The following is a 20336-nucleotide window of genomic DNA, read 5'->3' as shown; positions in this document are numbered from 1 at the left end:
ATAATCGCGTCGTATTTCATTTTTAATTCTCCATGTACCCCAACTCTCGTTCGGACTAGTAAACTCGGCTACGTTTTCCTTATACGCTACGTCAATATAAAACGAATCAACGGCTACTCTAACCGCGGTATTGGGGAATCTATTTATCATTGAGAATAAATTGATAGCGGCATATCCCAGCATAGACGCCCTCAAATGTGGATACGCCGGGCTGTCTCCATCGCTGTAGGTAACAACTGTACCCAACCTCGTTCCATTGGACAAGAAAGCTGTTTTGCAGTTCACGTATCTATTTTTTGCCACTGTGTCCTTGATTACGAAATCATATTCTGCGTCATCTATAATCAGCCGTGAGCAATATCGTTTGTAGTCGTGGTTTTTTCCACCTTGTGTAAACTTACCAATTATTCTTCTACCGAGATCTTTTGCCTCGCGGTTTCGTTGGTTAAATATCCTCCTGGACCATTCGATGATATATTCCTCGTCGGCATCAATGCGCTTTCTGGACTCGTCAATTATGCTATCTAGACGCTCCGGTTCTGGTAACCAGACTTCAGTCTGTGCCCGGTATGATATAATCGCGTCACTGACAATCAACGAAACTAGCATGCTACAATCAATCATATACCGTAGCAGCGCTATTGGCAGCCATCTCTTTTCAGCCATGTGTCTACCGATCCAAATATAGCAACAGCGATGGAGTCCTGCCGCGAATTCAAATGATACTATGCGAGCGAATCCGGTTAAATCAAAATCAGGCAGTGGTCCATTAATAGCAACACGAATCATTTCATGACTGGGGTGTCCAAATCGTCTAAAGTACTCAGCGGCGGATCCATACCCGAGAAAACTCGCTGGATAACAGGCAACCATATCAACCGAGATCATAGCGTCGCGGTTGTATTCAGTGTTCCATAGTCCACCGTGATAGTATTCCAAACAACTGGATTGTACATCCGGTAGAAATTCCCTGCGCGTTGGTCTCCACGCATTTTTCCTTGCTGCAACATGAGCTACAACCGATGGAATCGTAAAACAATTTGTTAGCAGTTGTTCATCATGCTCCTCAAATTCTATGGCGGTTTTTTTCATCCTGTTGTGAAATGCTTCAGTGCGATATAATTCGCCGTTTGGTCTTACAAACTGATCAAAGGTATCCGCATCGTTTTCAGCGCTGCGAAGTAACCACATTGATACAGGGTCGTTTTTACACAAACAAGCAATAGCATCAAATAGTTTCCTCTCCGCGAGAAAACCGTTCTCTTCCAGGAATTCCCCCGGGATATACTTTACTGTTCTATCCCGTGGAAATATTGTGATCGCGGGCGTCCATGCGTGTTCGTTATGATCAATAATTTTGATTGGGGCTCCATTTGATTTGTACTTTGATTCGTATAATACTTCACCGGTTATCGTTGTAACGGTTATTGGAAATCTCAGCAATGTTTCTAATCTCTCTATGTCGCTGATGGTTGCTCCACGCTCTTTTACGGTTAGTTCCCACTGGTTGATTTTGCTACGTCGTAAATCAGTCAATTTGTTTCCTCGACATGCATTTGTAAAATGCTCTATTATTCGTTCTGCTACACAATTTATCCCCGTTGACTGTTTCATCGGTTTCAGTTTTCCGATATCAGGTTTCTTATTTAACGGGTATATTCCATAAACAACTGCTGTTTCAGGATACGCTCGTTCATAGTATGGTTTGTCAATTCCGGTTAACAACCCCGGCTTGGAGTCGCGGCTGACAATGACTGTTTTCTTATCGCTGAGAACTGGTTCAAATTTATCACGTATGATCCAATCGCCTGATTCCACCCGGACAATGAATTTTACTCTGAAGAAATATCTTTTACCGTCAAGTTGTGATACTATCGTTGCTGCGCGGTTGTCGTTCATGATAGCATCAACAACACCATCAATTCGAAATGTTGACCAACTGTGAGATGCGCCATCACGCTTGAATTCATTGATACAATCGCGTATTTTACTCAACAGGGTTTTATCGTTTATTAACGCTTTTGGTGTGTCCTTGAGGACTCTATCGAGATTAAACCTAATATTTTTCCGGGGTTTAATTGCTGCCAATCTCTCAAACTCATCCATATAATTAAAACAAGTATTTAAATGAAAGAATATAGTATAATGAATCACTGCAAATGGTTGATGATTGGGTCGACAACCCCGTGCAATAAATCATGTAGAGGTGAATTCTGCGGGTATCATTTACAAAGCGTTCGTAATGGTTCTCTTGGCCCCCTCCCGTGCTTGGTTTGCCACGTTGGTGTAAGAGGAAAATCGCAGTTGTGTATCAATTGTGGCGGAAAGCGATACAGGGAACTAAAACGCTATTATGACAAGCGAATTAAAAACGCCGTCATTGACCCCACCGCCGACTTCGTCATCAAAACCCCCCAAGACTACGTTGAAAGATTTATAATTAAACCAAATAATAAATTAGACAAATAGTATTATTATACAAATGGACCAAGAATTTCAGCCGCATCCTGTGTTCGTCAGTTACGAGGCGTCTCGCGACGGCATTGTTAGAAACCGCAAACTGAAGAAGCCGGTTGGTACCGTAAATAATCACGGGTATTTAATGTTTGGTGCCGGAAAGAAGAAATATCTCTGTCACAGAATCATCTATGAATGTTTTCACGGATTAATCGAGAATGGGCTTGTTATTGATCATATTAATAATAATAAGACTGATAATTCTCTTACAAACTTGCAAGCCATCTCTCAGAGTGAAAATAGTAAAAAAGGCCAAACTGGTAAATGCTCAAAAAAAGCAAAAAGCGTAAAATCATTTGATACAACAACTCACGAGGAAAAAATATTTCAGTCGATGAATGAGGCAGGAAAATATTTCGATATTTGTAGAGCCTCAATACAATTTGTTGCAGAACGAGTATATCAAACAGCGATCTCAAAAAAGACCGGGCATAGAATTCGATTTTCATATATAACAGAAATTAGCGAGTGACGAAGTCACCGGCGCCTATGGCGCTGACAAGGCCACCATGACAGTGTGAAACGTTATTGTCCATTCCGGAAGAAAACAAAGTATGAACACCTTCGGAATTGATACACGGGGTTTCATTTTTTTTTATTTAAAAACAAGATGTTCTATAAGAATAATGAATATCGAAGACATCAATAATATATTAGCCGAGATTTCAAAATTAAAAAATCAAGGAATTGAATTATCTGATGGTCTCGACAGTGAAAAAATATTATCCGATTATGAGATTATTAACGAACAGTCGAAACGGGGGCGTTTTACCCTGGCCCGCGAGTACTTTTTTATAAAACGATTACAACATACGATTAATGAAAACTTGTACCACAATGACGCAAATGCATTCATTGGACTATTTACTGCCGTTGAAATAATACGAAAAAAACTCGGACGTGTTTATGAACGACGCCGGGAGATTTCTAGTAAGATCAAAAACATTAGAAGGATTATAGACGAAAACTCCGGCGAGAAATTAGAAATTGCGAAGCAATTGCAATAATGGTAGGCGAATCACTTACTACTCGGCTAGCCAGAGAGCGGCTAGCGGCGCTTAGAAGGTTTATACCGTTACGGGACAGGGTCCGAGAACAACTTCAAACGCGGCAGCAACTACAAACCGATTTTACTGTTGGAAGCGAACAACTCTTTGCCCCGGTAACCAAAGCGACCAAAGATGTTACGGCGGCAACTGTACCCGTTCTTGGTGCGCTTGAAAAGATAGCGGCTCAGACCGAACAAACAAAAAGGTCTTTAGAAACACTTCCTGCAAAAATAGCGGCTGCTACAACACGGAGGCCGCCACCACTCGCTATAACCGAACCACAAGAACCCTATGTTACAATGGCCGATGAAGAAGAACCAGGCGCTACTGCGAAAGAACCAGAAGAAGAAATACCAGAAGAAGAAATACCAGAAGAAGAAATACCGGAAGAAAAAGAGGGGAATATACCCCGTATTGTACTCAAGAAGAGCACAATAGATCAAATTAGAGGCTTCAGCAACAGGGAAGAATTAATTAATTTTACTGCCAACAATTTTGCTAAGAGCATACGAGATAAGAAGCATATCAATAGCGGTTACGAGAAAAATATAAAGTCGTTAAAAGACTGGGCAAGAATAGTGTATTTAGCAAGTAAACATAAAGATGCATTACCACATCATAGTAAATCCGATTACGACGCATTCCACAAGGAAGTTAAGAGTATAACACCAAAAAAAGGAAAAGGATACTCTGTTGGTAAAGAATCCTATGGCGTTACCTGTCCTAATAGTGTTCTCAGTGATATATCACGGCTGGAAGTACTAATCGGAGGAAAACGAGCCGGAAATAACTCTACGGAAATAATCAATGAGGCCGCTGATATTTGCAAGCGTTTATTTGCAGGCGGTATTATGGACATTAATGCATATCGAACGCTCATAGACGAACTCGTGGATGATTAATTGGAAAACTGGTGTTTTTAATAAGGATGATCATACACTACAATCACGATAAACCAGTACTCGTCTACGTGGTAAACTCGCGATTGCCTGTTTACCGTGCGTACTATGGAGATGGTCTCGGTAGCACCATTGCGGGGTTATTTACAAGAATGGCTCCAAAAGTAGCGCCGTTAGCCAAACAATTAGGAATGAAGGCTATTGATGTTATTCGTGATAAGGGAATTAGTGCTATTGGAGATGTTGCCGGAAAGGCGCTTTCAGCCGCGCGGGACAAACTAATGTCATTGGTGAAATCCAAGAGAAAAAAACAGAAACCACCGGTAATGCCATCAACGACAGTGATGCCTGCAAATGTCAGTAAAGTAATAAATAACGCCGTGGAAGAAAAATTAGAGTCGTTGGCGGCTCAGCCATCCGCCGATGCGGCAACCAACGCGCTCATGAACGCGATAGCGGGGAGTGGTTTAAATTCAAAGAATTTACGACGAAAAAATCGCAATTGAAAACATCAACATGATAAATAATAAAATGTTTGCGCGAACCGCTGATCCCGCGTTTGATATGGATGCCCCAGTGCACAGGGATGATTCTGTCCGCGATTATCAATATTATTCTTATTATGCAGCGCAACCCGACCTACGATCGCGAATTGAACTTCAGGTCCAAGATACCAGTAAATACTTTCTGCCGTGTGAAGCGTTTATCGAAATCGAGGGAGAACTCGTGACAAATGCCGCCGATAATGCACCATACGCAGATGACCATCGTGTTCGAGTTGGCTTCGTCAACAACGGTATCATGGCGTTATTTGAGAGCGCCAGATATCTTATTGACGGGCGAGAAATTGAATCAATAGAACGCGAGGTTGATGTTGCAACAACGATAATTGGGTTGGCGAGATACTCGGATGATTATACAAGATCGGCGGGTCCATCTATGATGTTTTCGAAGGACACCACCAATAACGCTGACCATCTTCAGTACATCAACGTGCTGGTGGAAAGAGATACCGCAACTGACCCACAGGCTGAAGCAGCCAATCCAGACCGCAGAGCAGGACCAGTCGCTAATTTCAATATTATAAAAAGTCTTAACGATAATTACAATATGGGATTCGCAGCACGAGTAGGAATGTTGCAAGGACCACGCCGAAAGTTTTCATGCGCGATTCCACTCCATCACATATTTGGATTCTGCAGAAATGTTAGAAAAGTTGTCTATGGGGCCAAGCACACAATCGCGCTGACGCGAAGGGGCGATGATAACAATGCAATATGGCATGCTGCTGGCGTCGCTGCCGGTAAAGTCATTTTAACTAAAATGGCATTGTGGATGCCGGTGCTGACTCCATCAGTTACCACGGAAGCACGATTGTTAGCATTTATGGAACAGGGAGGGAAATCGCTGTTGAGTTGGCTAGCGGTAACAACTGATGCTAAAGAGGATAACGTCGCCGATACGTTTACATGGCACCTAGCATCAAAACAGGGTGTTTCAGCCCCGCGTCATATATTCATAGCGCTGCAGAATAGGGAACGATTGGGTAGTCAAGAACGCAGCCATATGATATTTGATCAATTAGGAGTCAGGGATGTTTCGCTGAGAATAAACGGACAACAGGAACCATCCGAGGACATACAGCTTAATTACGGCGACAACCATATCGCACGTGTGTATCATCGATTGCTGTCGTATATGGGTCGTGATCAAAACGTCGACACTGGTTTGCAAATATCACAACTTGATTTTAAAAACCTGTATCCGATTTATTATTTTTCGCTGGAACATCTTGATTTAACGAGACAATCCGTTGTTGATATACACTTCCGAGCTCATATAGCCCCGGCTGGTGCCAATTATAGAGCGGTTGCTGTCATTCTCAGCGATAAATCAATGCTGCTAGAAGGCGTTGGTGGACGAATGAGAATCGTTGATGCGCCAGTGGAAAACATGTAATTGAAAGCATAAACGCGTTTACAATAAAATGTCGTATAGTGTCGTCAGTGTAGAGTTGACTGATGGTCAAGTCAAGAAATTACGATCAAAGTCGGCTAAACAATGCGGGACTACAATAACGCTGAAGCCGTCGCAGATGGCAGGTGGTAATCATAAGATATCGTTGACGACGCGTCAAATAAAACATTTCAATGATGCGATGAAGAATAAAAAGGGTGTTCAAATAGATTTTTCAGCCGCAGCAATCAAAAACATGGAAAAGACCGGTGGGATATTTCCGCTGTTAGCTGCGATTCCAGCGTTGATTGCCGCGGCGGCCCCAGCAGTGGCTAAGGCGGCTGCGTTGGGGGCCGTTGGTACCGCGGCGGGGATGGCATTAAAGAAGGCAACCGGGAAAGGCTACAAAAAAAAACGACCCGTAGCCGGAAAGGGTCTAAGACTACCGGGAACCCCGTATTCATGGTACTCGGGGAAGGGTCTAAGACTACCGGGAACCCCGTATTCATGGTACTCGGGAAAGGGTCTAAGACTACCGGGAACCGTTTATTAACTCGGGAGTCAATGACTCCTGAGTCAATGACTCCCATGTCTAATTTTGATTTAATAGACGCCGCGAACGCGCTAGCGATAAAAAACTTCAGAGGTGTTTTTATGAGGGATCAATTACCGGCGGCACCAAGGAATATTGAAACAGGCATAATTAACCTCGATGGGTCCTCCGGAGCGGGAACTCATTGGGTTGCATACGCGATTGATCCGCGTGCGATCGTCTATTTTGATTCATACGGGTTAGCCCCGCCGAAAGAGTTCATGCGGTATATCCGGGCGTGTTCAGCCCGGGCGTGTTCGGCCCGGGTTTTTTATTCCACGCTGCCAACACAGCAGTTAAGTGACCCACCGATATGTGGCCGCGAGGTATTGAACGTACTTGCGGCGATTTCATCATCGCGAAAACCACCTCATGTGGTTGTAAACGAATACACTAGTGGGGTCGTAGAAGCTCAACGGATTTTAGAGAATAACATTTACAATAATAATGATTGATATCTGGGGACGACCGGTTTCGGCGCTGAAAAAGCCCACGGAAACGCCCGCCACCGATGACATAAAAAAACTAATTGAGGATGAAATCGCTGATACGTTGAACTTAACCAGTGTTGACCCAGATGAAATAGTTGTATTTCAAGACCGCCAGGGTAAATTGAAATCCAGTAATGTGTCGCTGGATGACGTTTTAATACGACAGCGTGATACCGCCGAGGACACTATCGCGCTGTATACCAGCGACGGACGACTCAAACCGGGTGAATCCATCTTGACGATAAATGGAAAAATAAGTACACTTGGCGACAATTATATAACCATGTCAAATTCGTTAAAGGGTTTACGTAGTGAAATTAAATTATATGAAGAACGGATCGTGTTGACGCTAACGCATTTCGACGATGTGCAACACATTGTCAATAGTTTTTTTCGGGGACCCCCGACGGCAGACGAACCAAATCTTGTAATAATAAAAAATGCTATTTCGGATCTTATGGCGCTGTCGGCCAATTTACCACAGTTGCGAAAAAATGTTAACAGGATCGATGACAACTTTGATAAATTCTTTGGTAAAAAAAATACCAAGCCGGATGAGATCACAATAACTATAAATGATATCACTGCGTATGGACAGGAAATAAAAACAATCAAAACTGATGTTGCAACAAATAAAAGGAGTGTAGACGCGCATGAACGGGAAATAGAAATAATCGGCGCTAATGTTGCAACGATCATAAATAATGTAGACTCGCATGGACGGAAAATAGAAACAATCAAAACTGATGTTACAACGATCATAAATAATATGGACGCGCATACACAGGAAATAGGAACAATCAAAACTGATATTGAAGCGAACAAAAAGGGTGTGGACGCGCATACACAGGAAATAGGAACAATCAAAACTGATGTCGAAGCGAACAAAAAAAATGTAGACGCGTATTGGCGGGGAATAGGATTAATTAAAACTGATGTTGCAGCGAATAAAAAAGGTATGGACGTGCATACATATGAAATAGAAACAATCAAACTTGATGTTGCAGCGAACAAAAAAAGTATGACCGAGAATACACGGGAAATAGAAATAATCAAAACTAATGTTGCAGCGAACAAGAATAATATAGACGCGAGTTGGCGGGGAGTAGGAATAGTTATAACTGATGTTGAAGCGATTAAAGACAGACTACCGAGAATGGCAGAGCAACTCGAAAAAATAAAAACCCCTCATGAGAACATCATCAACACAGTATACACAATTCGGCATGGATCATTCGATTGGACTCTTACACAGAATACAGTAAATATCACCGCAACTGTTAAGGGCATTTATCGACTGACACTGGTTTCAATGATGCAGTTTAATATATTATCGTCGAGTTCATCCGGGTTTAACAATACAATATCAACAATTATAGACAAGGACGCAACTGAACCGTTTACAATTTATGCCGTTGATGGAAATTTAACCAGGGCAAACATTACATGGTATGTGGAATTTGTAGCGAATCTAAGTAATTAAAAACACTAGCTCTTTTAAAATAAAAATGACCACCAAGGAAATTGAATCAGAGGTATCACCGACGTCACATCAATATCGATTCGATACCGCAAAAGAATTTTCCGCGAACTTGAAAACGCTTTCCGAACAATACCGTGCAAAAATAAAAAAATACCGCCGAAAAATAACCGCCATCGACGCGGTCGTGTACTCGGTATCGGGTATAGTAGCTGGCGCCGGTGTTATTTTATCCACGATGACCACGATAACCCCGATCGCTGTTCCAATCGCTGTCTCCGCAATGACAACAGTTGCTGGAGTTGCCAACGCAATCACTAGGAAGATATCATCGTGTTTTCAGAAAAAACTCAACGAGTATACAGTAAAACATCAAATAGTATCCGACGCATACTCGAAATTATCCGGGTTGATCTCGTTATCGATTGATAATTTGTTCGTATCCGATGTTGAATTCTCCACGATGGTCCAGTTATATAGCTCCGCGATGTCAAAAATCGAGGATTTTCAACTGGAAGCCGAAACCACCTGGTTGTTAAAATTAGACACTAAAAACAACGAATAATAATAATGTCGCTGAACCCCGAAGGGTTTCAATTACTTCAGCGGATCGCGGAGAACACCACTCCGGTACAAACAAATATGATATCGATAACGTCAACGAAACCCGAATTCAGTGTAAACTTCCCATCACCGGTTCCAGTAAAGGAAATAGCGCTGGCAAAATTGCGAATATATCACAGTTGGCCTAATATTCGAGCGGACGCATTTAACGGACAACAACCTAATAACTCGCTGGTTTTTGCACGGACAAATAAACCCGATGGGACCCCAAACTGGGAGGAGGTTACAATACCAACTGGGTCATACCAAATAGAGCAAATCAATAAAGAATTTCAACGCAGGATAAAATCGATCACAGGAAAAGAATCAAAAATCGCTATTACGGTTCATGAACCGACGTTATCGTCGACGATTGAAATAAGCACACCGGGGTATATGGTTGATATTTATAACAGTTCAATAAGAACCATACTAGGATGGCCTAAGAATCCACCCGAGGACACCCCCCCATCAACTATCCTCAGACACGATAACGGGGATGATGGTAGGCATATTGCTCCATACAACGTAAATATTGCATCGGTGATAGCGATCAATCTAGTGTGTGATGTTATCGAAGGGAGTTATCAGGTGGATACCAAACAATCAAATCAAGCTCAACAGGGGTATATCCTTTATTCGTTTTCACCAACAGCCCCTCCGGGATTTTTAATCATTGAGAGTCCGATTAATCCGGTCTATATGCGATGCCATGATCGGTTTTTAACGAGAATTAATTTTAGACTTACCGATCAGTCAAATAACCTAATTGATCTGCAAGAGGAGGAGTTAGTGATCACTCTGTTTGTAAGATCATTGTAAATAACCACTTAGCAGCAGAGGGGGCGATGACATCGACACGGTCGTCGATGTGCTTACCGGACGCTGACGACGCTGGGGATCGGCGCGCAGAAGGTGTTAATTAAACCAAATGACGTCACCATCGTGTAGGATGGACCGTCGTCGTTTTTTTTTTACCAGGCGCTGACGACACTAGATCGTTGAGTGCAGAAAGTATTAATTAAGCAAAATAACGATTGGACAAAATGTCGGATTCGCCCCCCCTGCTGCTTCAGTTGTTTCCAACCTTTATTGGCCGCGATCCTACTAAAAATCTATTTTGCGAGCCTCGCTATCCAGGAGATCCTCTGTAACCCTCTAGAACGTGCTCGTGACCCTGATTTGATCGCGACCGGTGGATGGGCACCACTGTTCATGTTGGACTATACAGATAAGGTTCGTATGTAAGAGGTGGAGACCTACCAATTCGGTAACATTACTGCAATTTCCCGACATGCGAAGCGAATATAGCACAACTCGTACAGCTTTTCAAATTACATGGAGAAGTGCCCCTTTATATTTATGTATATAGTAGTGTTTAATGCATCTCACAACGACAGTGTCTATATGGTGCCAACTAAAAAGTAAACTGGAAAAAAATGTGAAGTGAAGACTTGCATAAAAGCCGAAAAATTACAAACCCTTCCATATAATTCTAAACTTAAAGGGCAAAACATGGAGTATAACGGATAAAAATGTTCCAACGGTGTTAATGGTATAGAAATAAAAGATCAGGATGACAGATGGCATAGAAATGTTTTTATGAAAACGATCACACGTAACTAATAATATGGACAAAATATTACTTTATAGTATGAGTTTCCTCTGACCCTTGCCACCCCATTTTTGAGATTTCGACATTTATGTAGGGGTGTAGGGTCTGAGTTCATTACCCATCGAAAAGTTGGAATCCGCAGACATAGGGTAGTCAGTGGTAGAGCATTCGACTGCAGATCCCTGGTTCGAACCCGGGTGTCCCCTTCATATACATTTGTATTATTGACCACACAAATTTTCTGTCCCAATTATAGCAAGGTCTATGTTAATATCCATCTTGACACATCAATAGACATTTGCTTATATTTTGAAAATTATTTTTCCACTGAGTATATCCGATAAAACATCATTGGTTATTCCTCCAAGTAATCAGCATAGTGGTGTCTTTATGTCATCCTTGGTCTCCATCGCTATCACTCTGTTCCTTTTTGACTGTCTGTCTGTTTGTCGGTCTCTCATGAACAACTTTCAAACAAATGCGTGGCAAATCACTGATACCATATTGTCTTATAATATTCAGGTCATGTTGATATAGGCCTGCAACAGGTGGCGACTTACTAACTTTGTCTCATGATTGCAAATTTCCGATTTGCAAGGGGAACAGCATTTGACCTCACAGAGAGATTTGTCCCTTTAGATAAATGCATGCAGTAGCAGTAATAACTATTTAAAGGAAAATTCTACGCAAATGTTAAAAAGCGCGACGTGATCTAGTATTGTGCTAAATAAATTCCTTCACTCTTTAATTGTGGCGTGGATGTGTTACTTTCATTGGCTATTACAATAATAAGCGGAGTCACGATCAAAATTCAGCTGAACCAACATTGCTAAACAAATGCAAGTGGTCATTCAGGCTTGACGATATCTCTGGTCATCAGCGGCAAAACATACCAGAGGTACCGGTCATTCTCGTTTGTAAGTATGCATGGAAAGATAAGACAGATGGTGATTTAATACTTCCTTATTATAATTTGAGCTGACTTATTTACGAAGGGGATATAGCTCAGTGGTAGAGCATTCGACTGCAGATCGAGAGGTCCCCGGTTCGAACCCGGGTGTCCCCTTTATCATTATTTTTAACAAGGAACACATAAACATTTCTATCTCAGTTATGTCAAGTTCCATGGTAATGTCTATTGTTTGACATCAATTTACTTTTGCTGTTGGGGCGGAATGTTTAACGGACTGATTATATTCGGTAAAACCTATGGATATCCCAGCATATAATACGCATTTTCGTTCTGTCTCTCTCTCTCTTTCTCTCTATCTCATGTACAACTTTCCAACTTACGAGTCTCGACTCAAGGCTAATGATATTTTCCGATACCAACAGCAAAATATACTCCCGATAACTTTAGTTCAGTCGTTCCAATTATGGCCGAGACCCTAATAAGAAAACTTTTTCCTGATCCCCAAGACCCATTTCCACCTTTCGATGAATTTTATCCGCCTAAAAAAAAATCCTGGACACCTTCCACCACCCTCCGCTATGTGCTCGACACCCTGATTTCTTTTCGCGACCTGGGGGGATTGAAAATCACTGTTCTTGGTTCACCATACAGATAAGGTTCATATACAACAGGGCAAATAAACAATTTTCTTTCAAAATTGGAGATTTCCAATATGCGAAGGGAATATAGCTCAACTGGTACAACATTTGACTTCACATCGAGAAGTGTGCCTTTACATGTATGCGTGTGATAATGTTTAAATGTACATCACAACAATAGTGTATATATGGTGCCAAGTAAAGTCAAGTTCAAAATGTTTAAAATGAAGACTTACACAAAATCTATAGGAATATAAACCCTTCAAAATTATTATAAAAATACAGTATAAGAAGATGGAGTATAACGAATAAAGATGTACAAACTTTGTCAAATGTAGAGAAATAAAAGATAAAGATAACATGCAACAGTTATTTGGAAAAGATATTACATGACGGCGTCGGACTCCTCTGTACGTCATAGGTAATCGTATTTAGGGCCATTATACGTTTTCTTTCATGTGTCACCTTGTGCAAAACAATACCAGGAAGATAACATGAATTGGTGATTATACAGAAAATATGATTACGTGTTGCACACAAACGGCAATCGTAATATGTGTATCGTGTGTGTCTGTCAAATATGTAAGCCATGATCTCGACGTACGACGAAATGTATTCATCAAATCAGCTCACGTGAAAAATGGGTGTGATAGTGTACGAGCATTTTGCACCTGAAAGTGATATTTACTTTAAATAACGCACACAAGATCCGTGAGATTTAATAAGTATTTTAAGGAATATTCTACTGAAATGTTAAAATATAAGGAGAGGAGCACTTGTATTGTAACAAATAAATAATTTCACTTTTTAATTGTTGTTCGGAAGTGTTGATTACTATCGTTAGTACAATAAGAACTGGAGTCGCTATCACAATTCAGCTTAACAAATATTGCTAAACAAATGTGATGTGTCATTCAGACCTAACCATAGTTTTGGTTACAAGCGCCAAGGCATACCAGAGGTCCGAGTCACTCTCATTCACTTACACAGATAAAGATGATATGCGATAAATAACGATTTCCCACGTACTTATTATAATTTGAGATCCCCTGCCATTTACGAAGGGGATATAGCTCAGTGGTAGAGCATTCGACTGCATATCGAGAGGTCCTCGGTTCGAACCCGGGTGTCCCCTTCATGAAACTTTTAAACGTTGGCCATAAAAAATTATGTCTAATTCGATGTCAATATCCACAATGACACATCAATTTAAATTGGTTGCAAGAAATTATTTTTCCGCTTAGTATATCCGGTAGAAGCTCTTTTTATTCCCCCAAACATTACGCATTGCGGTCTCATTCTATCCCTCTTTGTCTTTCTGTCTCTCTGCCTGTCTGTCTTTCTGTTTATCTGTCTCTCTCATTTACAATTTTCAAACTAATAAGTCTCTCATCAGGGATAAGTATATTTCCTGAATCCAACTTCAAAACATACCCCAGGTCATTCTAGTAAACAGGTTTCATCGTTTATTGACCTCGACCGTGAAGAGTCTTTTTTTTTTCTTCAGAGCCTCACGGGCGCATTTCCGGCTTTTGATACGTTTTTCCTCCTTACAAAGGTCCTTTTGACCCAACGGGACCCTCCAGAACCTTCTAGCGACCCTGATTGAAGTCGCAACCGGGGGGATGGGAACCACTGTTTTACTTCAACTATACAGATAATGTTCTTATGCAACAGGTGGCAACTTACAAACTTTGTCTCGAAATTGGCGATTTCCAATTCGAAAAGGGAATATAGCTCAACTACTAGAGCATTTGACTACACATAGAGAAATGTCCCGTTAGATGTATTCATGCAGTAGCTGTAATAACTATTGTAAGGAATAATTTACCTAAAGGTTAAGGGGATGGTGTCGTTTGTATTGTGAGAAATAAATTCCTTGATATCATGAATTGTTGTGTGGATGCGTTGATGACATTAGTACAACAAGAAGAAGAGTCACGAACAGGATTAAGTTGTGAATCTGTCTGTCTGTCTGTCTGTCTCTCTCTCTCTTACCTACGACTTCAGCCGAATGGGTCGCAAAACAGACCAAAGCATATTTCCCTATACCGTCTTCAAAATGTATCCTAAAACAGTCTGGTTCAGTTGTTTCCAACCTTTATTGGCCGCGATCCTACTAAAAATCTATTTTGCGAGCCTCGCTATCCAGGAGATCCTCTGTAACCCTCTAGAACGTGCTCGTGACCCTGATTTGATCGCGACCGGTGGATGGGCACCACTGTTCATGTTGGACTATACAGATAAGGTTCGTATGTAAGAGGTGGAGACCTACCAATTCGGTAACATTACTGCAATTTCCCGACATGCGAAGCGAATATAGCACAACTCGTACAGCTTTTCAAATTACATGGAGAAGTGCCCCTTTATATTTATGTATATAGTAGTGTTTAATGCATCTCACAACGACAGTGTCTATATGGTGCCAACTAAAAAGTAAACTGGAAAAAAATGTGAAGTGAAGACTTGCATAAAAGCCGAAAAATTACAAACCCTTCCATATAATTCTAAACTTAAAGGGCAAAACATGGAGTATAACGGATAAAAATGTTCCAACGGTGTTAATGGTATAGAAATAAAAGATCAGGATGACAGATGGCATAGAAATGTTTTTATGAAAACGATCACACGTAACTAATAATATGGACAAAATATTACTTTATAGTATGAGTTTCCTCTGACCCTTGCCACCCCATTTTTGAGATTTCGACATTTATGTAGGGGTGTAGGGTCTGAGTTCATTACCCATCGAAAAGTTGGAATCCGCAGACATAGGGTAGTCAGTGGTAGAGCATTCGACTGCAGATCCCTGGTTCGAACCCGGGTGTCCCCTTCATATACATTTGTATTATTGACCACACAAATTTTCTGTCCCAATTATAGCAAGGTCTATGTTAATATCCATCTTGACACATCAATAGACATTTGCTTATATTTTGAAAATTATTTTTCCACTGAGTATATCCGATAAAACATCATTGGTTATTCCTCCAAGTAATCAGCATAGTGGTGTCTTTATGTCATCCTTGGTCTCCATCGCTATCACTCTGTTCCTTTTTGACTGTCTGTCTGTTTGTCGGTCTCTCATGAACAACTTTCAAACAAATGCGTGGCAAATCACTGATACCATATTGTCTTATAATATTCAGGTCATGTTGATATAGGCCTGCAACAGGTGGCGACTTACTAACTTTGTCTCATGATTGCAAATTTCCGATTTGCAAGGGGAACAGCATTTGACCTCACAGAGAGATTTGTCCCTTTAGATAAATGCATGCAGTAGCAGTAATAACTATTTAAAGGAAAATTCTACGCAAATGTTAAAAAGCGCGACGTGATCTAGTATTGTGCTAAATAAATTCCTTCACTCTTTAATTGTGGCGTGGATGTGTTACTTTCATTGGCTATTACAATAATAAGCGGAGTCACGATCAAAATTCAGCTGAACCAACATTGCTAAACAAATGCAAGTGGTCATTCAGGCTTGACGATATCTCTGGTCATCAGCGGCAAAACATACCAGAGGTACCGGTCATTCTCGTTTGTAAGTATGCATGGAAAGATAAGACAGATGGTGATTTAATACTTCCTTATTATAATTTGAGCTGACTTATTTACGAAGGGGATATAGCTCAGTGGTAGAGCATTCGACTGCAGATCGAGAGGTCCCCGGTTCGAACCCGGGTGTCCCCTTTATCATTATTTTTAACAAGGAACACATAAACATTTCTATCTCAGTTATGTCAAGTTCCATGGTAATGTCTATTGTTTGACATCAATTTACTTTTGCTGTTGGGGCGGAATGTTTAACGGACTGATTATATTCGGTAAAACCTATGGATATCCCAGCATATAATACGCATTTTCGTTCTGTCTCTCTCTCTCTTTCTCTCTATCTCATGTACAACTTTCCAACTTACGAGTCTCGACTCAAGGCTAATGATATTTTCCGATACCAACAGCAAAATATACTCCCGATAACTTTAGTTCAGTCGTTCCAATTATGGCCGAGACCCTAATAAGAAAACTTTTTCCTGATCCCCAAGACCCATTTCCACCTTTCGATGAATTTTATCCGCCTAAAAAAAAATCCTGGACACCTTCCACCACCCTCCGCTATGTGCTCGACACCCTGATTTCTTTTCGCGACCTGGGGGGATTGAAAATCACTGTTCTTGGTTCACCATACAGATAAGGTTCATATACAACAGGGCAAATAAACAATTTTCTTTCAAAATTGGAGATTTCCAATATGCGAAGGGAATATAGCTCAACTGGTACAACATTTGACTTCACATCGAGAAGTGTGCCTTTACATGTATGCGTGTGATAATGTTTAAATGTACATCACAACAATAGTGTATATATGGTGCCAAGTAAAGTCAAGTTCAAAATGTTTAAAATGAAGACTTACACAAAATCTATAGGAATATAAACCCTTCAAAATTATTATAAAAATACAGTATAAGAAGATGGAGTATAACGAATAAAGATGTACAAACTTTGTCAAATGTAGAGAAATAAAAGATAAAGATAACATGCAACAGTTATTTGGAAAAGATATTACATGACGGCGTCGGACTCCTCTGTACGTCATAGGTAATCGTATTTAGGGCCATTATACGTTTTCTTTCATGTGTCACCTTGTGCAAAACAATACCAGGAAGATAACATGAATTGGTGATTATACAGAAAATATGATTACGTGTTGCACACAAACGGCAATCGTAATATGTGTATCGTGTGTGTCTGTCAAATATGTAAGCCATGATCTCGACGTACGACGAAATGTATTCATCAAATCAGCTCACGTGAAAAATGGGTGTGATAGTGTACGAGCATTTTGCACCTGAAAGTGATATTTACTTTAAATAACGCACACAAGATCCGTGAGATTTAATAAGTATTTTAAGGAATATTCTACTGAAATGTTAAAATATAAGGAGAGGAGCACTTGTATTGTAACAAATAAATAATTTCACTTTTTAATTGTTGTTCGGAAGTGTTGATTACTATCGTTAGTACAATAAGAACTGGAGTCGCTATCACAATTCAGCTTAACAAATATTGCTAAACAAATGTGATGTGTCATTCAGACCTAACCATAGTTTTGGTTACAAGCGCCAAGGCATACCAGAGGTCCGAGTCACTCTCATTCACTTACACAGATAAAGATGATATGAGATAAATAACGATTTCCCACGTACTTATTATAATTTGAGATCCCCTGCCATTTACGAAGGGGATATAGCTCAGTGGTAGAGCATTCGACTGCAGATCGAGAGGTCCTCGGTTCGAACCCGGGTGTCCCCTTCATGAAACTTTTAAACGTTGGCCATAAAAAATTATGTCTAATTCGATGTCAATATCCACAATGACACATCAATTTAAATTGGTTGCAAGAAATTATTTTTCCGCTTAGTATATCCGGTAGAAGCTCTTTTTATTCCCCCAAACATTACGCATTGCGGTCTCATTCTATCCCTCTTTGTCTTTCTGTCTCTCTGCCTGTCTGTCTTTCTGTTTATCTGTCTCTCTCATTTACAATTTTCAAACTAATAAGTCTCTCATCAGGGATAAGTATATTTCCTGAATCCAACTTCAAAACATACCCCAGGTCATTCTAGTAAACAGGTTTCATCGTTTATTGACCTCGACCGTGAAGAGTCTTTTTTTTTTCTTCAGAGCCTCACGGGCGCATTTCCGGCTTTTGATACGTTTTTCCTCCTTACAAAGGTCCTTTTGACCCAACGGGACCCTCCAGAACCTTCTAGCGACCCTGATTGAAGTCGCAACCGGGGGGATGGGAACCACTGTTTTACTTCAACTATACAGATAATGTTCTTATGCAACAGGTGGCAACTTACAAACTTTGTCTCGAAATTGGCGATTTCCAATTCGAAAAGGGAATATAGCTCAACTACTAGAGCATTTGACTACACATAGAGAAATGTCCCGTTAGATGTATTCATGCAGTAGCTGTAATAACTATTGTAAGGAATAATTTACCTAAAGGTTAAGGGGATGGTGTCGTTTGTATTGTGAGAAATAAATTCCTTGATATCATGAATTGTTGTGTGGATGCGTTGATGACATTAGTACAACAAGAAGAAGAGTCACGAACAGGATTAAGTTGTGAATCTGTCTGTCTGTCTGTCTGTCTCTCTCTCTCTTACCTACGACTTCAGCCGAATGGGTCGCAAAACAGACCAAAGCATATTTCCCTATACCGTCTTCAAAATGTATCCTAAAACAGTCTGGTTCAGTTGTTTCCAACCTTTATTGGCCGCGATCCTACTAAAAATCTATTTTGCGAGCCTCGCTATCCAGGAGATCCTCTGTAACCCTCTAGAACGTGCTCGTGACCCTGATTTGATCGCGACCGGTGGATGGGCACCACTGTTCATGTTGGACTATACAGATAAGGTTCGTATGTAAGAGGTGGAGACCTACCAATTCGGTAACATTACTGCAATTTCCCGACATGCGAAGCGAATATAGCACAACTCGTACAGCTTTTCAAATTACATGGAGAAGTGCCCCTTTATATTTATGTATATAGTAGTGTTTAATGCATCTCACAACGACAGTGTCTATATGGTGCCAACTAAAAAGTAAACTGGAAAAAAATGTGAAGTGAAGACTTGCATAAAAGCCGAAAAATTACAAACCCTTCCATATAATTCTAAACTTAAAGGGCAAAACATGGAGTATAACGGATAAAAATGTTCCAACGGTGTTAATGGTATAGAAATAAAAGATCAGGATGACAGATGGCATAGAAATGTTTTTATGAAAACGATCACACGTAACTAATAATATGGACAAAATATTACTTTATAGTATGAGTTTCCTCTGACCCTTGCCACCCCATTTTTGAGATTTCGACATTTATGTAGGGGTGTAGGGTCTGAGTTCATTACCCATCGAAAAGTTGGAATCCGCAGACATAGGGTAGTCAGTGGTAGAGCATTCGACTGCAGATCCCTGGTTCGAACCCGGGTGTCCCCTTCATATACATTTGTATTATTGACCACACAAATTTTCTGTCCCAATTATAGCAAGGTCTATGTTAATATCCATCTTGACACATCAATAGACATTTGCTTATATTTTGAAAATTATTTTTCCACTGAGTATATCCGATAAAACATCATTGGTTATTCCTCCAAGTAATCAGCATAGTGGTGTCTTTATGTCATCCTTGGTCTCCATCGCTATCACTCTGTTCCTTTTTGACTGTCTGTCTGTTTGTCGGTCTCTCATGAACAACTTTCAAACAAATGCGTGGCAAATCACTGATACCATATTGTCTTATAATATTCAGGTCATGTTGATATAGGCCTGCAACAGGTGGCGACTTACTAACTTTGTCTCATGATTGCAAATTTCCGATTTGCAAGGGGAACAGCATTTGACCTCACAGAGAGATTTGTCCCTTTAGATAAATGCATGCAGTAGCAGTAATAACTATTTAAAGGAAAATTCTACGCAAATGTTAAAAAGCGCGACGTGATCTAGTATTGTGCTAAATAAATTCCTTCACTCTTTAATTGTGGCGTGGATGTGTTACTTTCATTGGC

General features: G+C 40.5%; 4 non-coding genes across 4 annotated transcripts; all 4 read left to right on the top strand.

Annotated features, from left to right (window-relative positions):
- Window positions 1–12196: 12196 nt before the first annotated feature.
- On the top strand, window positions 12197–12268 carry Trnac-gca (transfer RNA cysteine (anticodon GCA)). Its single transcript has one exon. It is a non-coding gene; the product is annotated as a tRNA-Cys (tRNA).
- Window positions 12269–13816: 1548 nt separating this feature from the next.
- Trnac-gca (transfer RNA cysteine (anticodon GCA)) lies at window positions 13817–13888 on the top strand. The gene has a single exon. It is a non-coding gene; the product is annotated as a tRNA-Cys (tRNA).
- A 2486-nt stretch (window positions 13889–16374) lies between these two features.
- Window positions 16375–16446, top strand: Trnac-gca (transfer RNA cysteine (anticodon GCA)). The gene has a single exon. It is a non-coding gene; the product is annotated as a tRNA-Cys (tRNA).
- Window positions 16447–17994: 1548 nt separating this feature from the next.
- On the top strand, window positions 17995–18066 carry Trnac-gca (transfer RNA cysteine (anticodon GCA)). Its single transcript has one exon. It is a non-coding gene; the product is annotated as a tRNA-Cys (tRNA).
- Window positions 18067–20336: the final 2270 nt, after the last annotated feature.

The sequence above is a fragment of the Sinohyriopsis cumingii genome, unplaced genomic scaffold, assembly GCF_028554795.1.
Source record: "Sinohyriopsis cumingii isolate HCF-2022 unplaced genomic scaffold, ASM2855479v2 utg003582l, whole genome shotgun sequence".
Classification (NCBI taxonomy): domain Eukaryota; kingdom Metazoa; phylum Mollusca; class Bivalvia; order Unionida; family Unionidae; genus Sinohyriopsis; species Sinohyriopsis cumingii.
The sequence above is the reverse complement of the archived record's forward strand: the minus strand, read 5'-3'. Positions and strand labels throughout refer to the sequence as shown.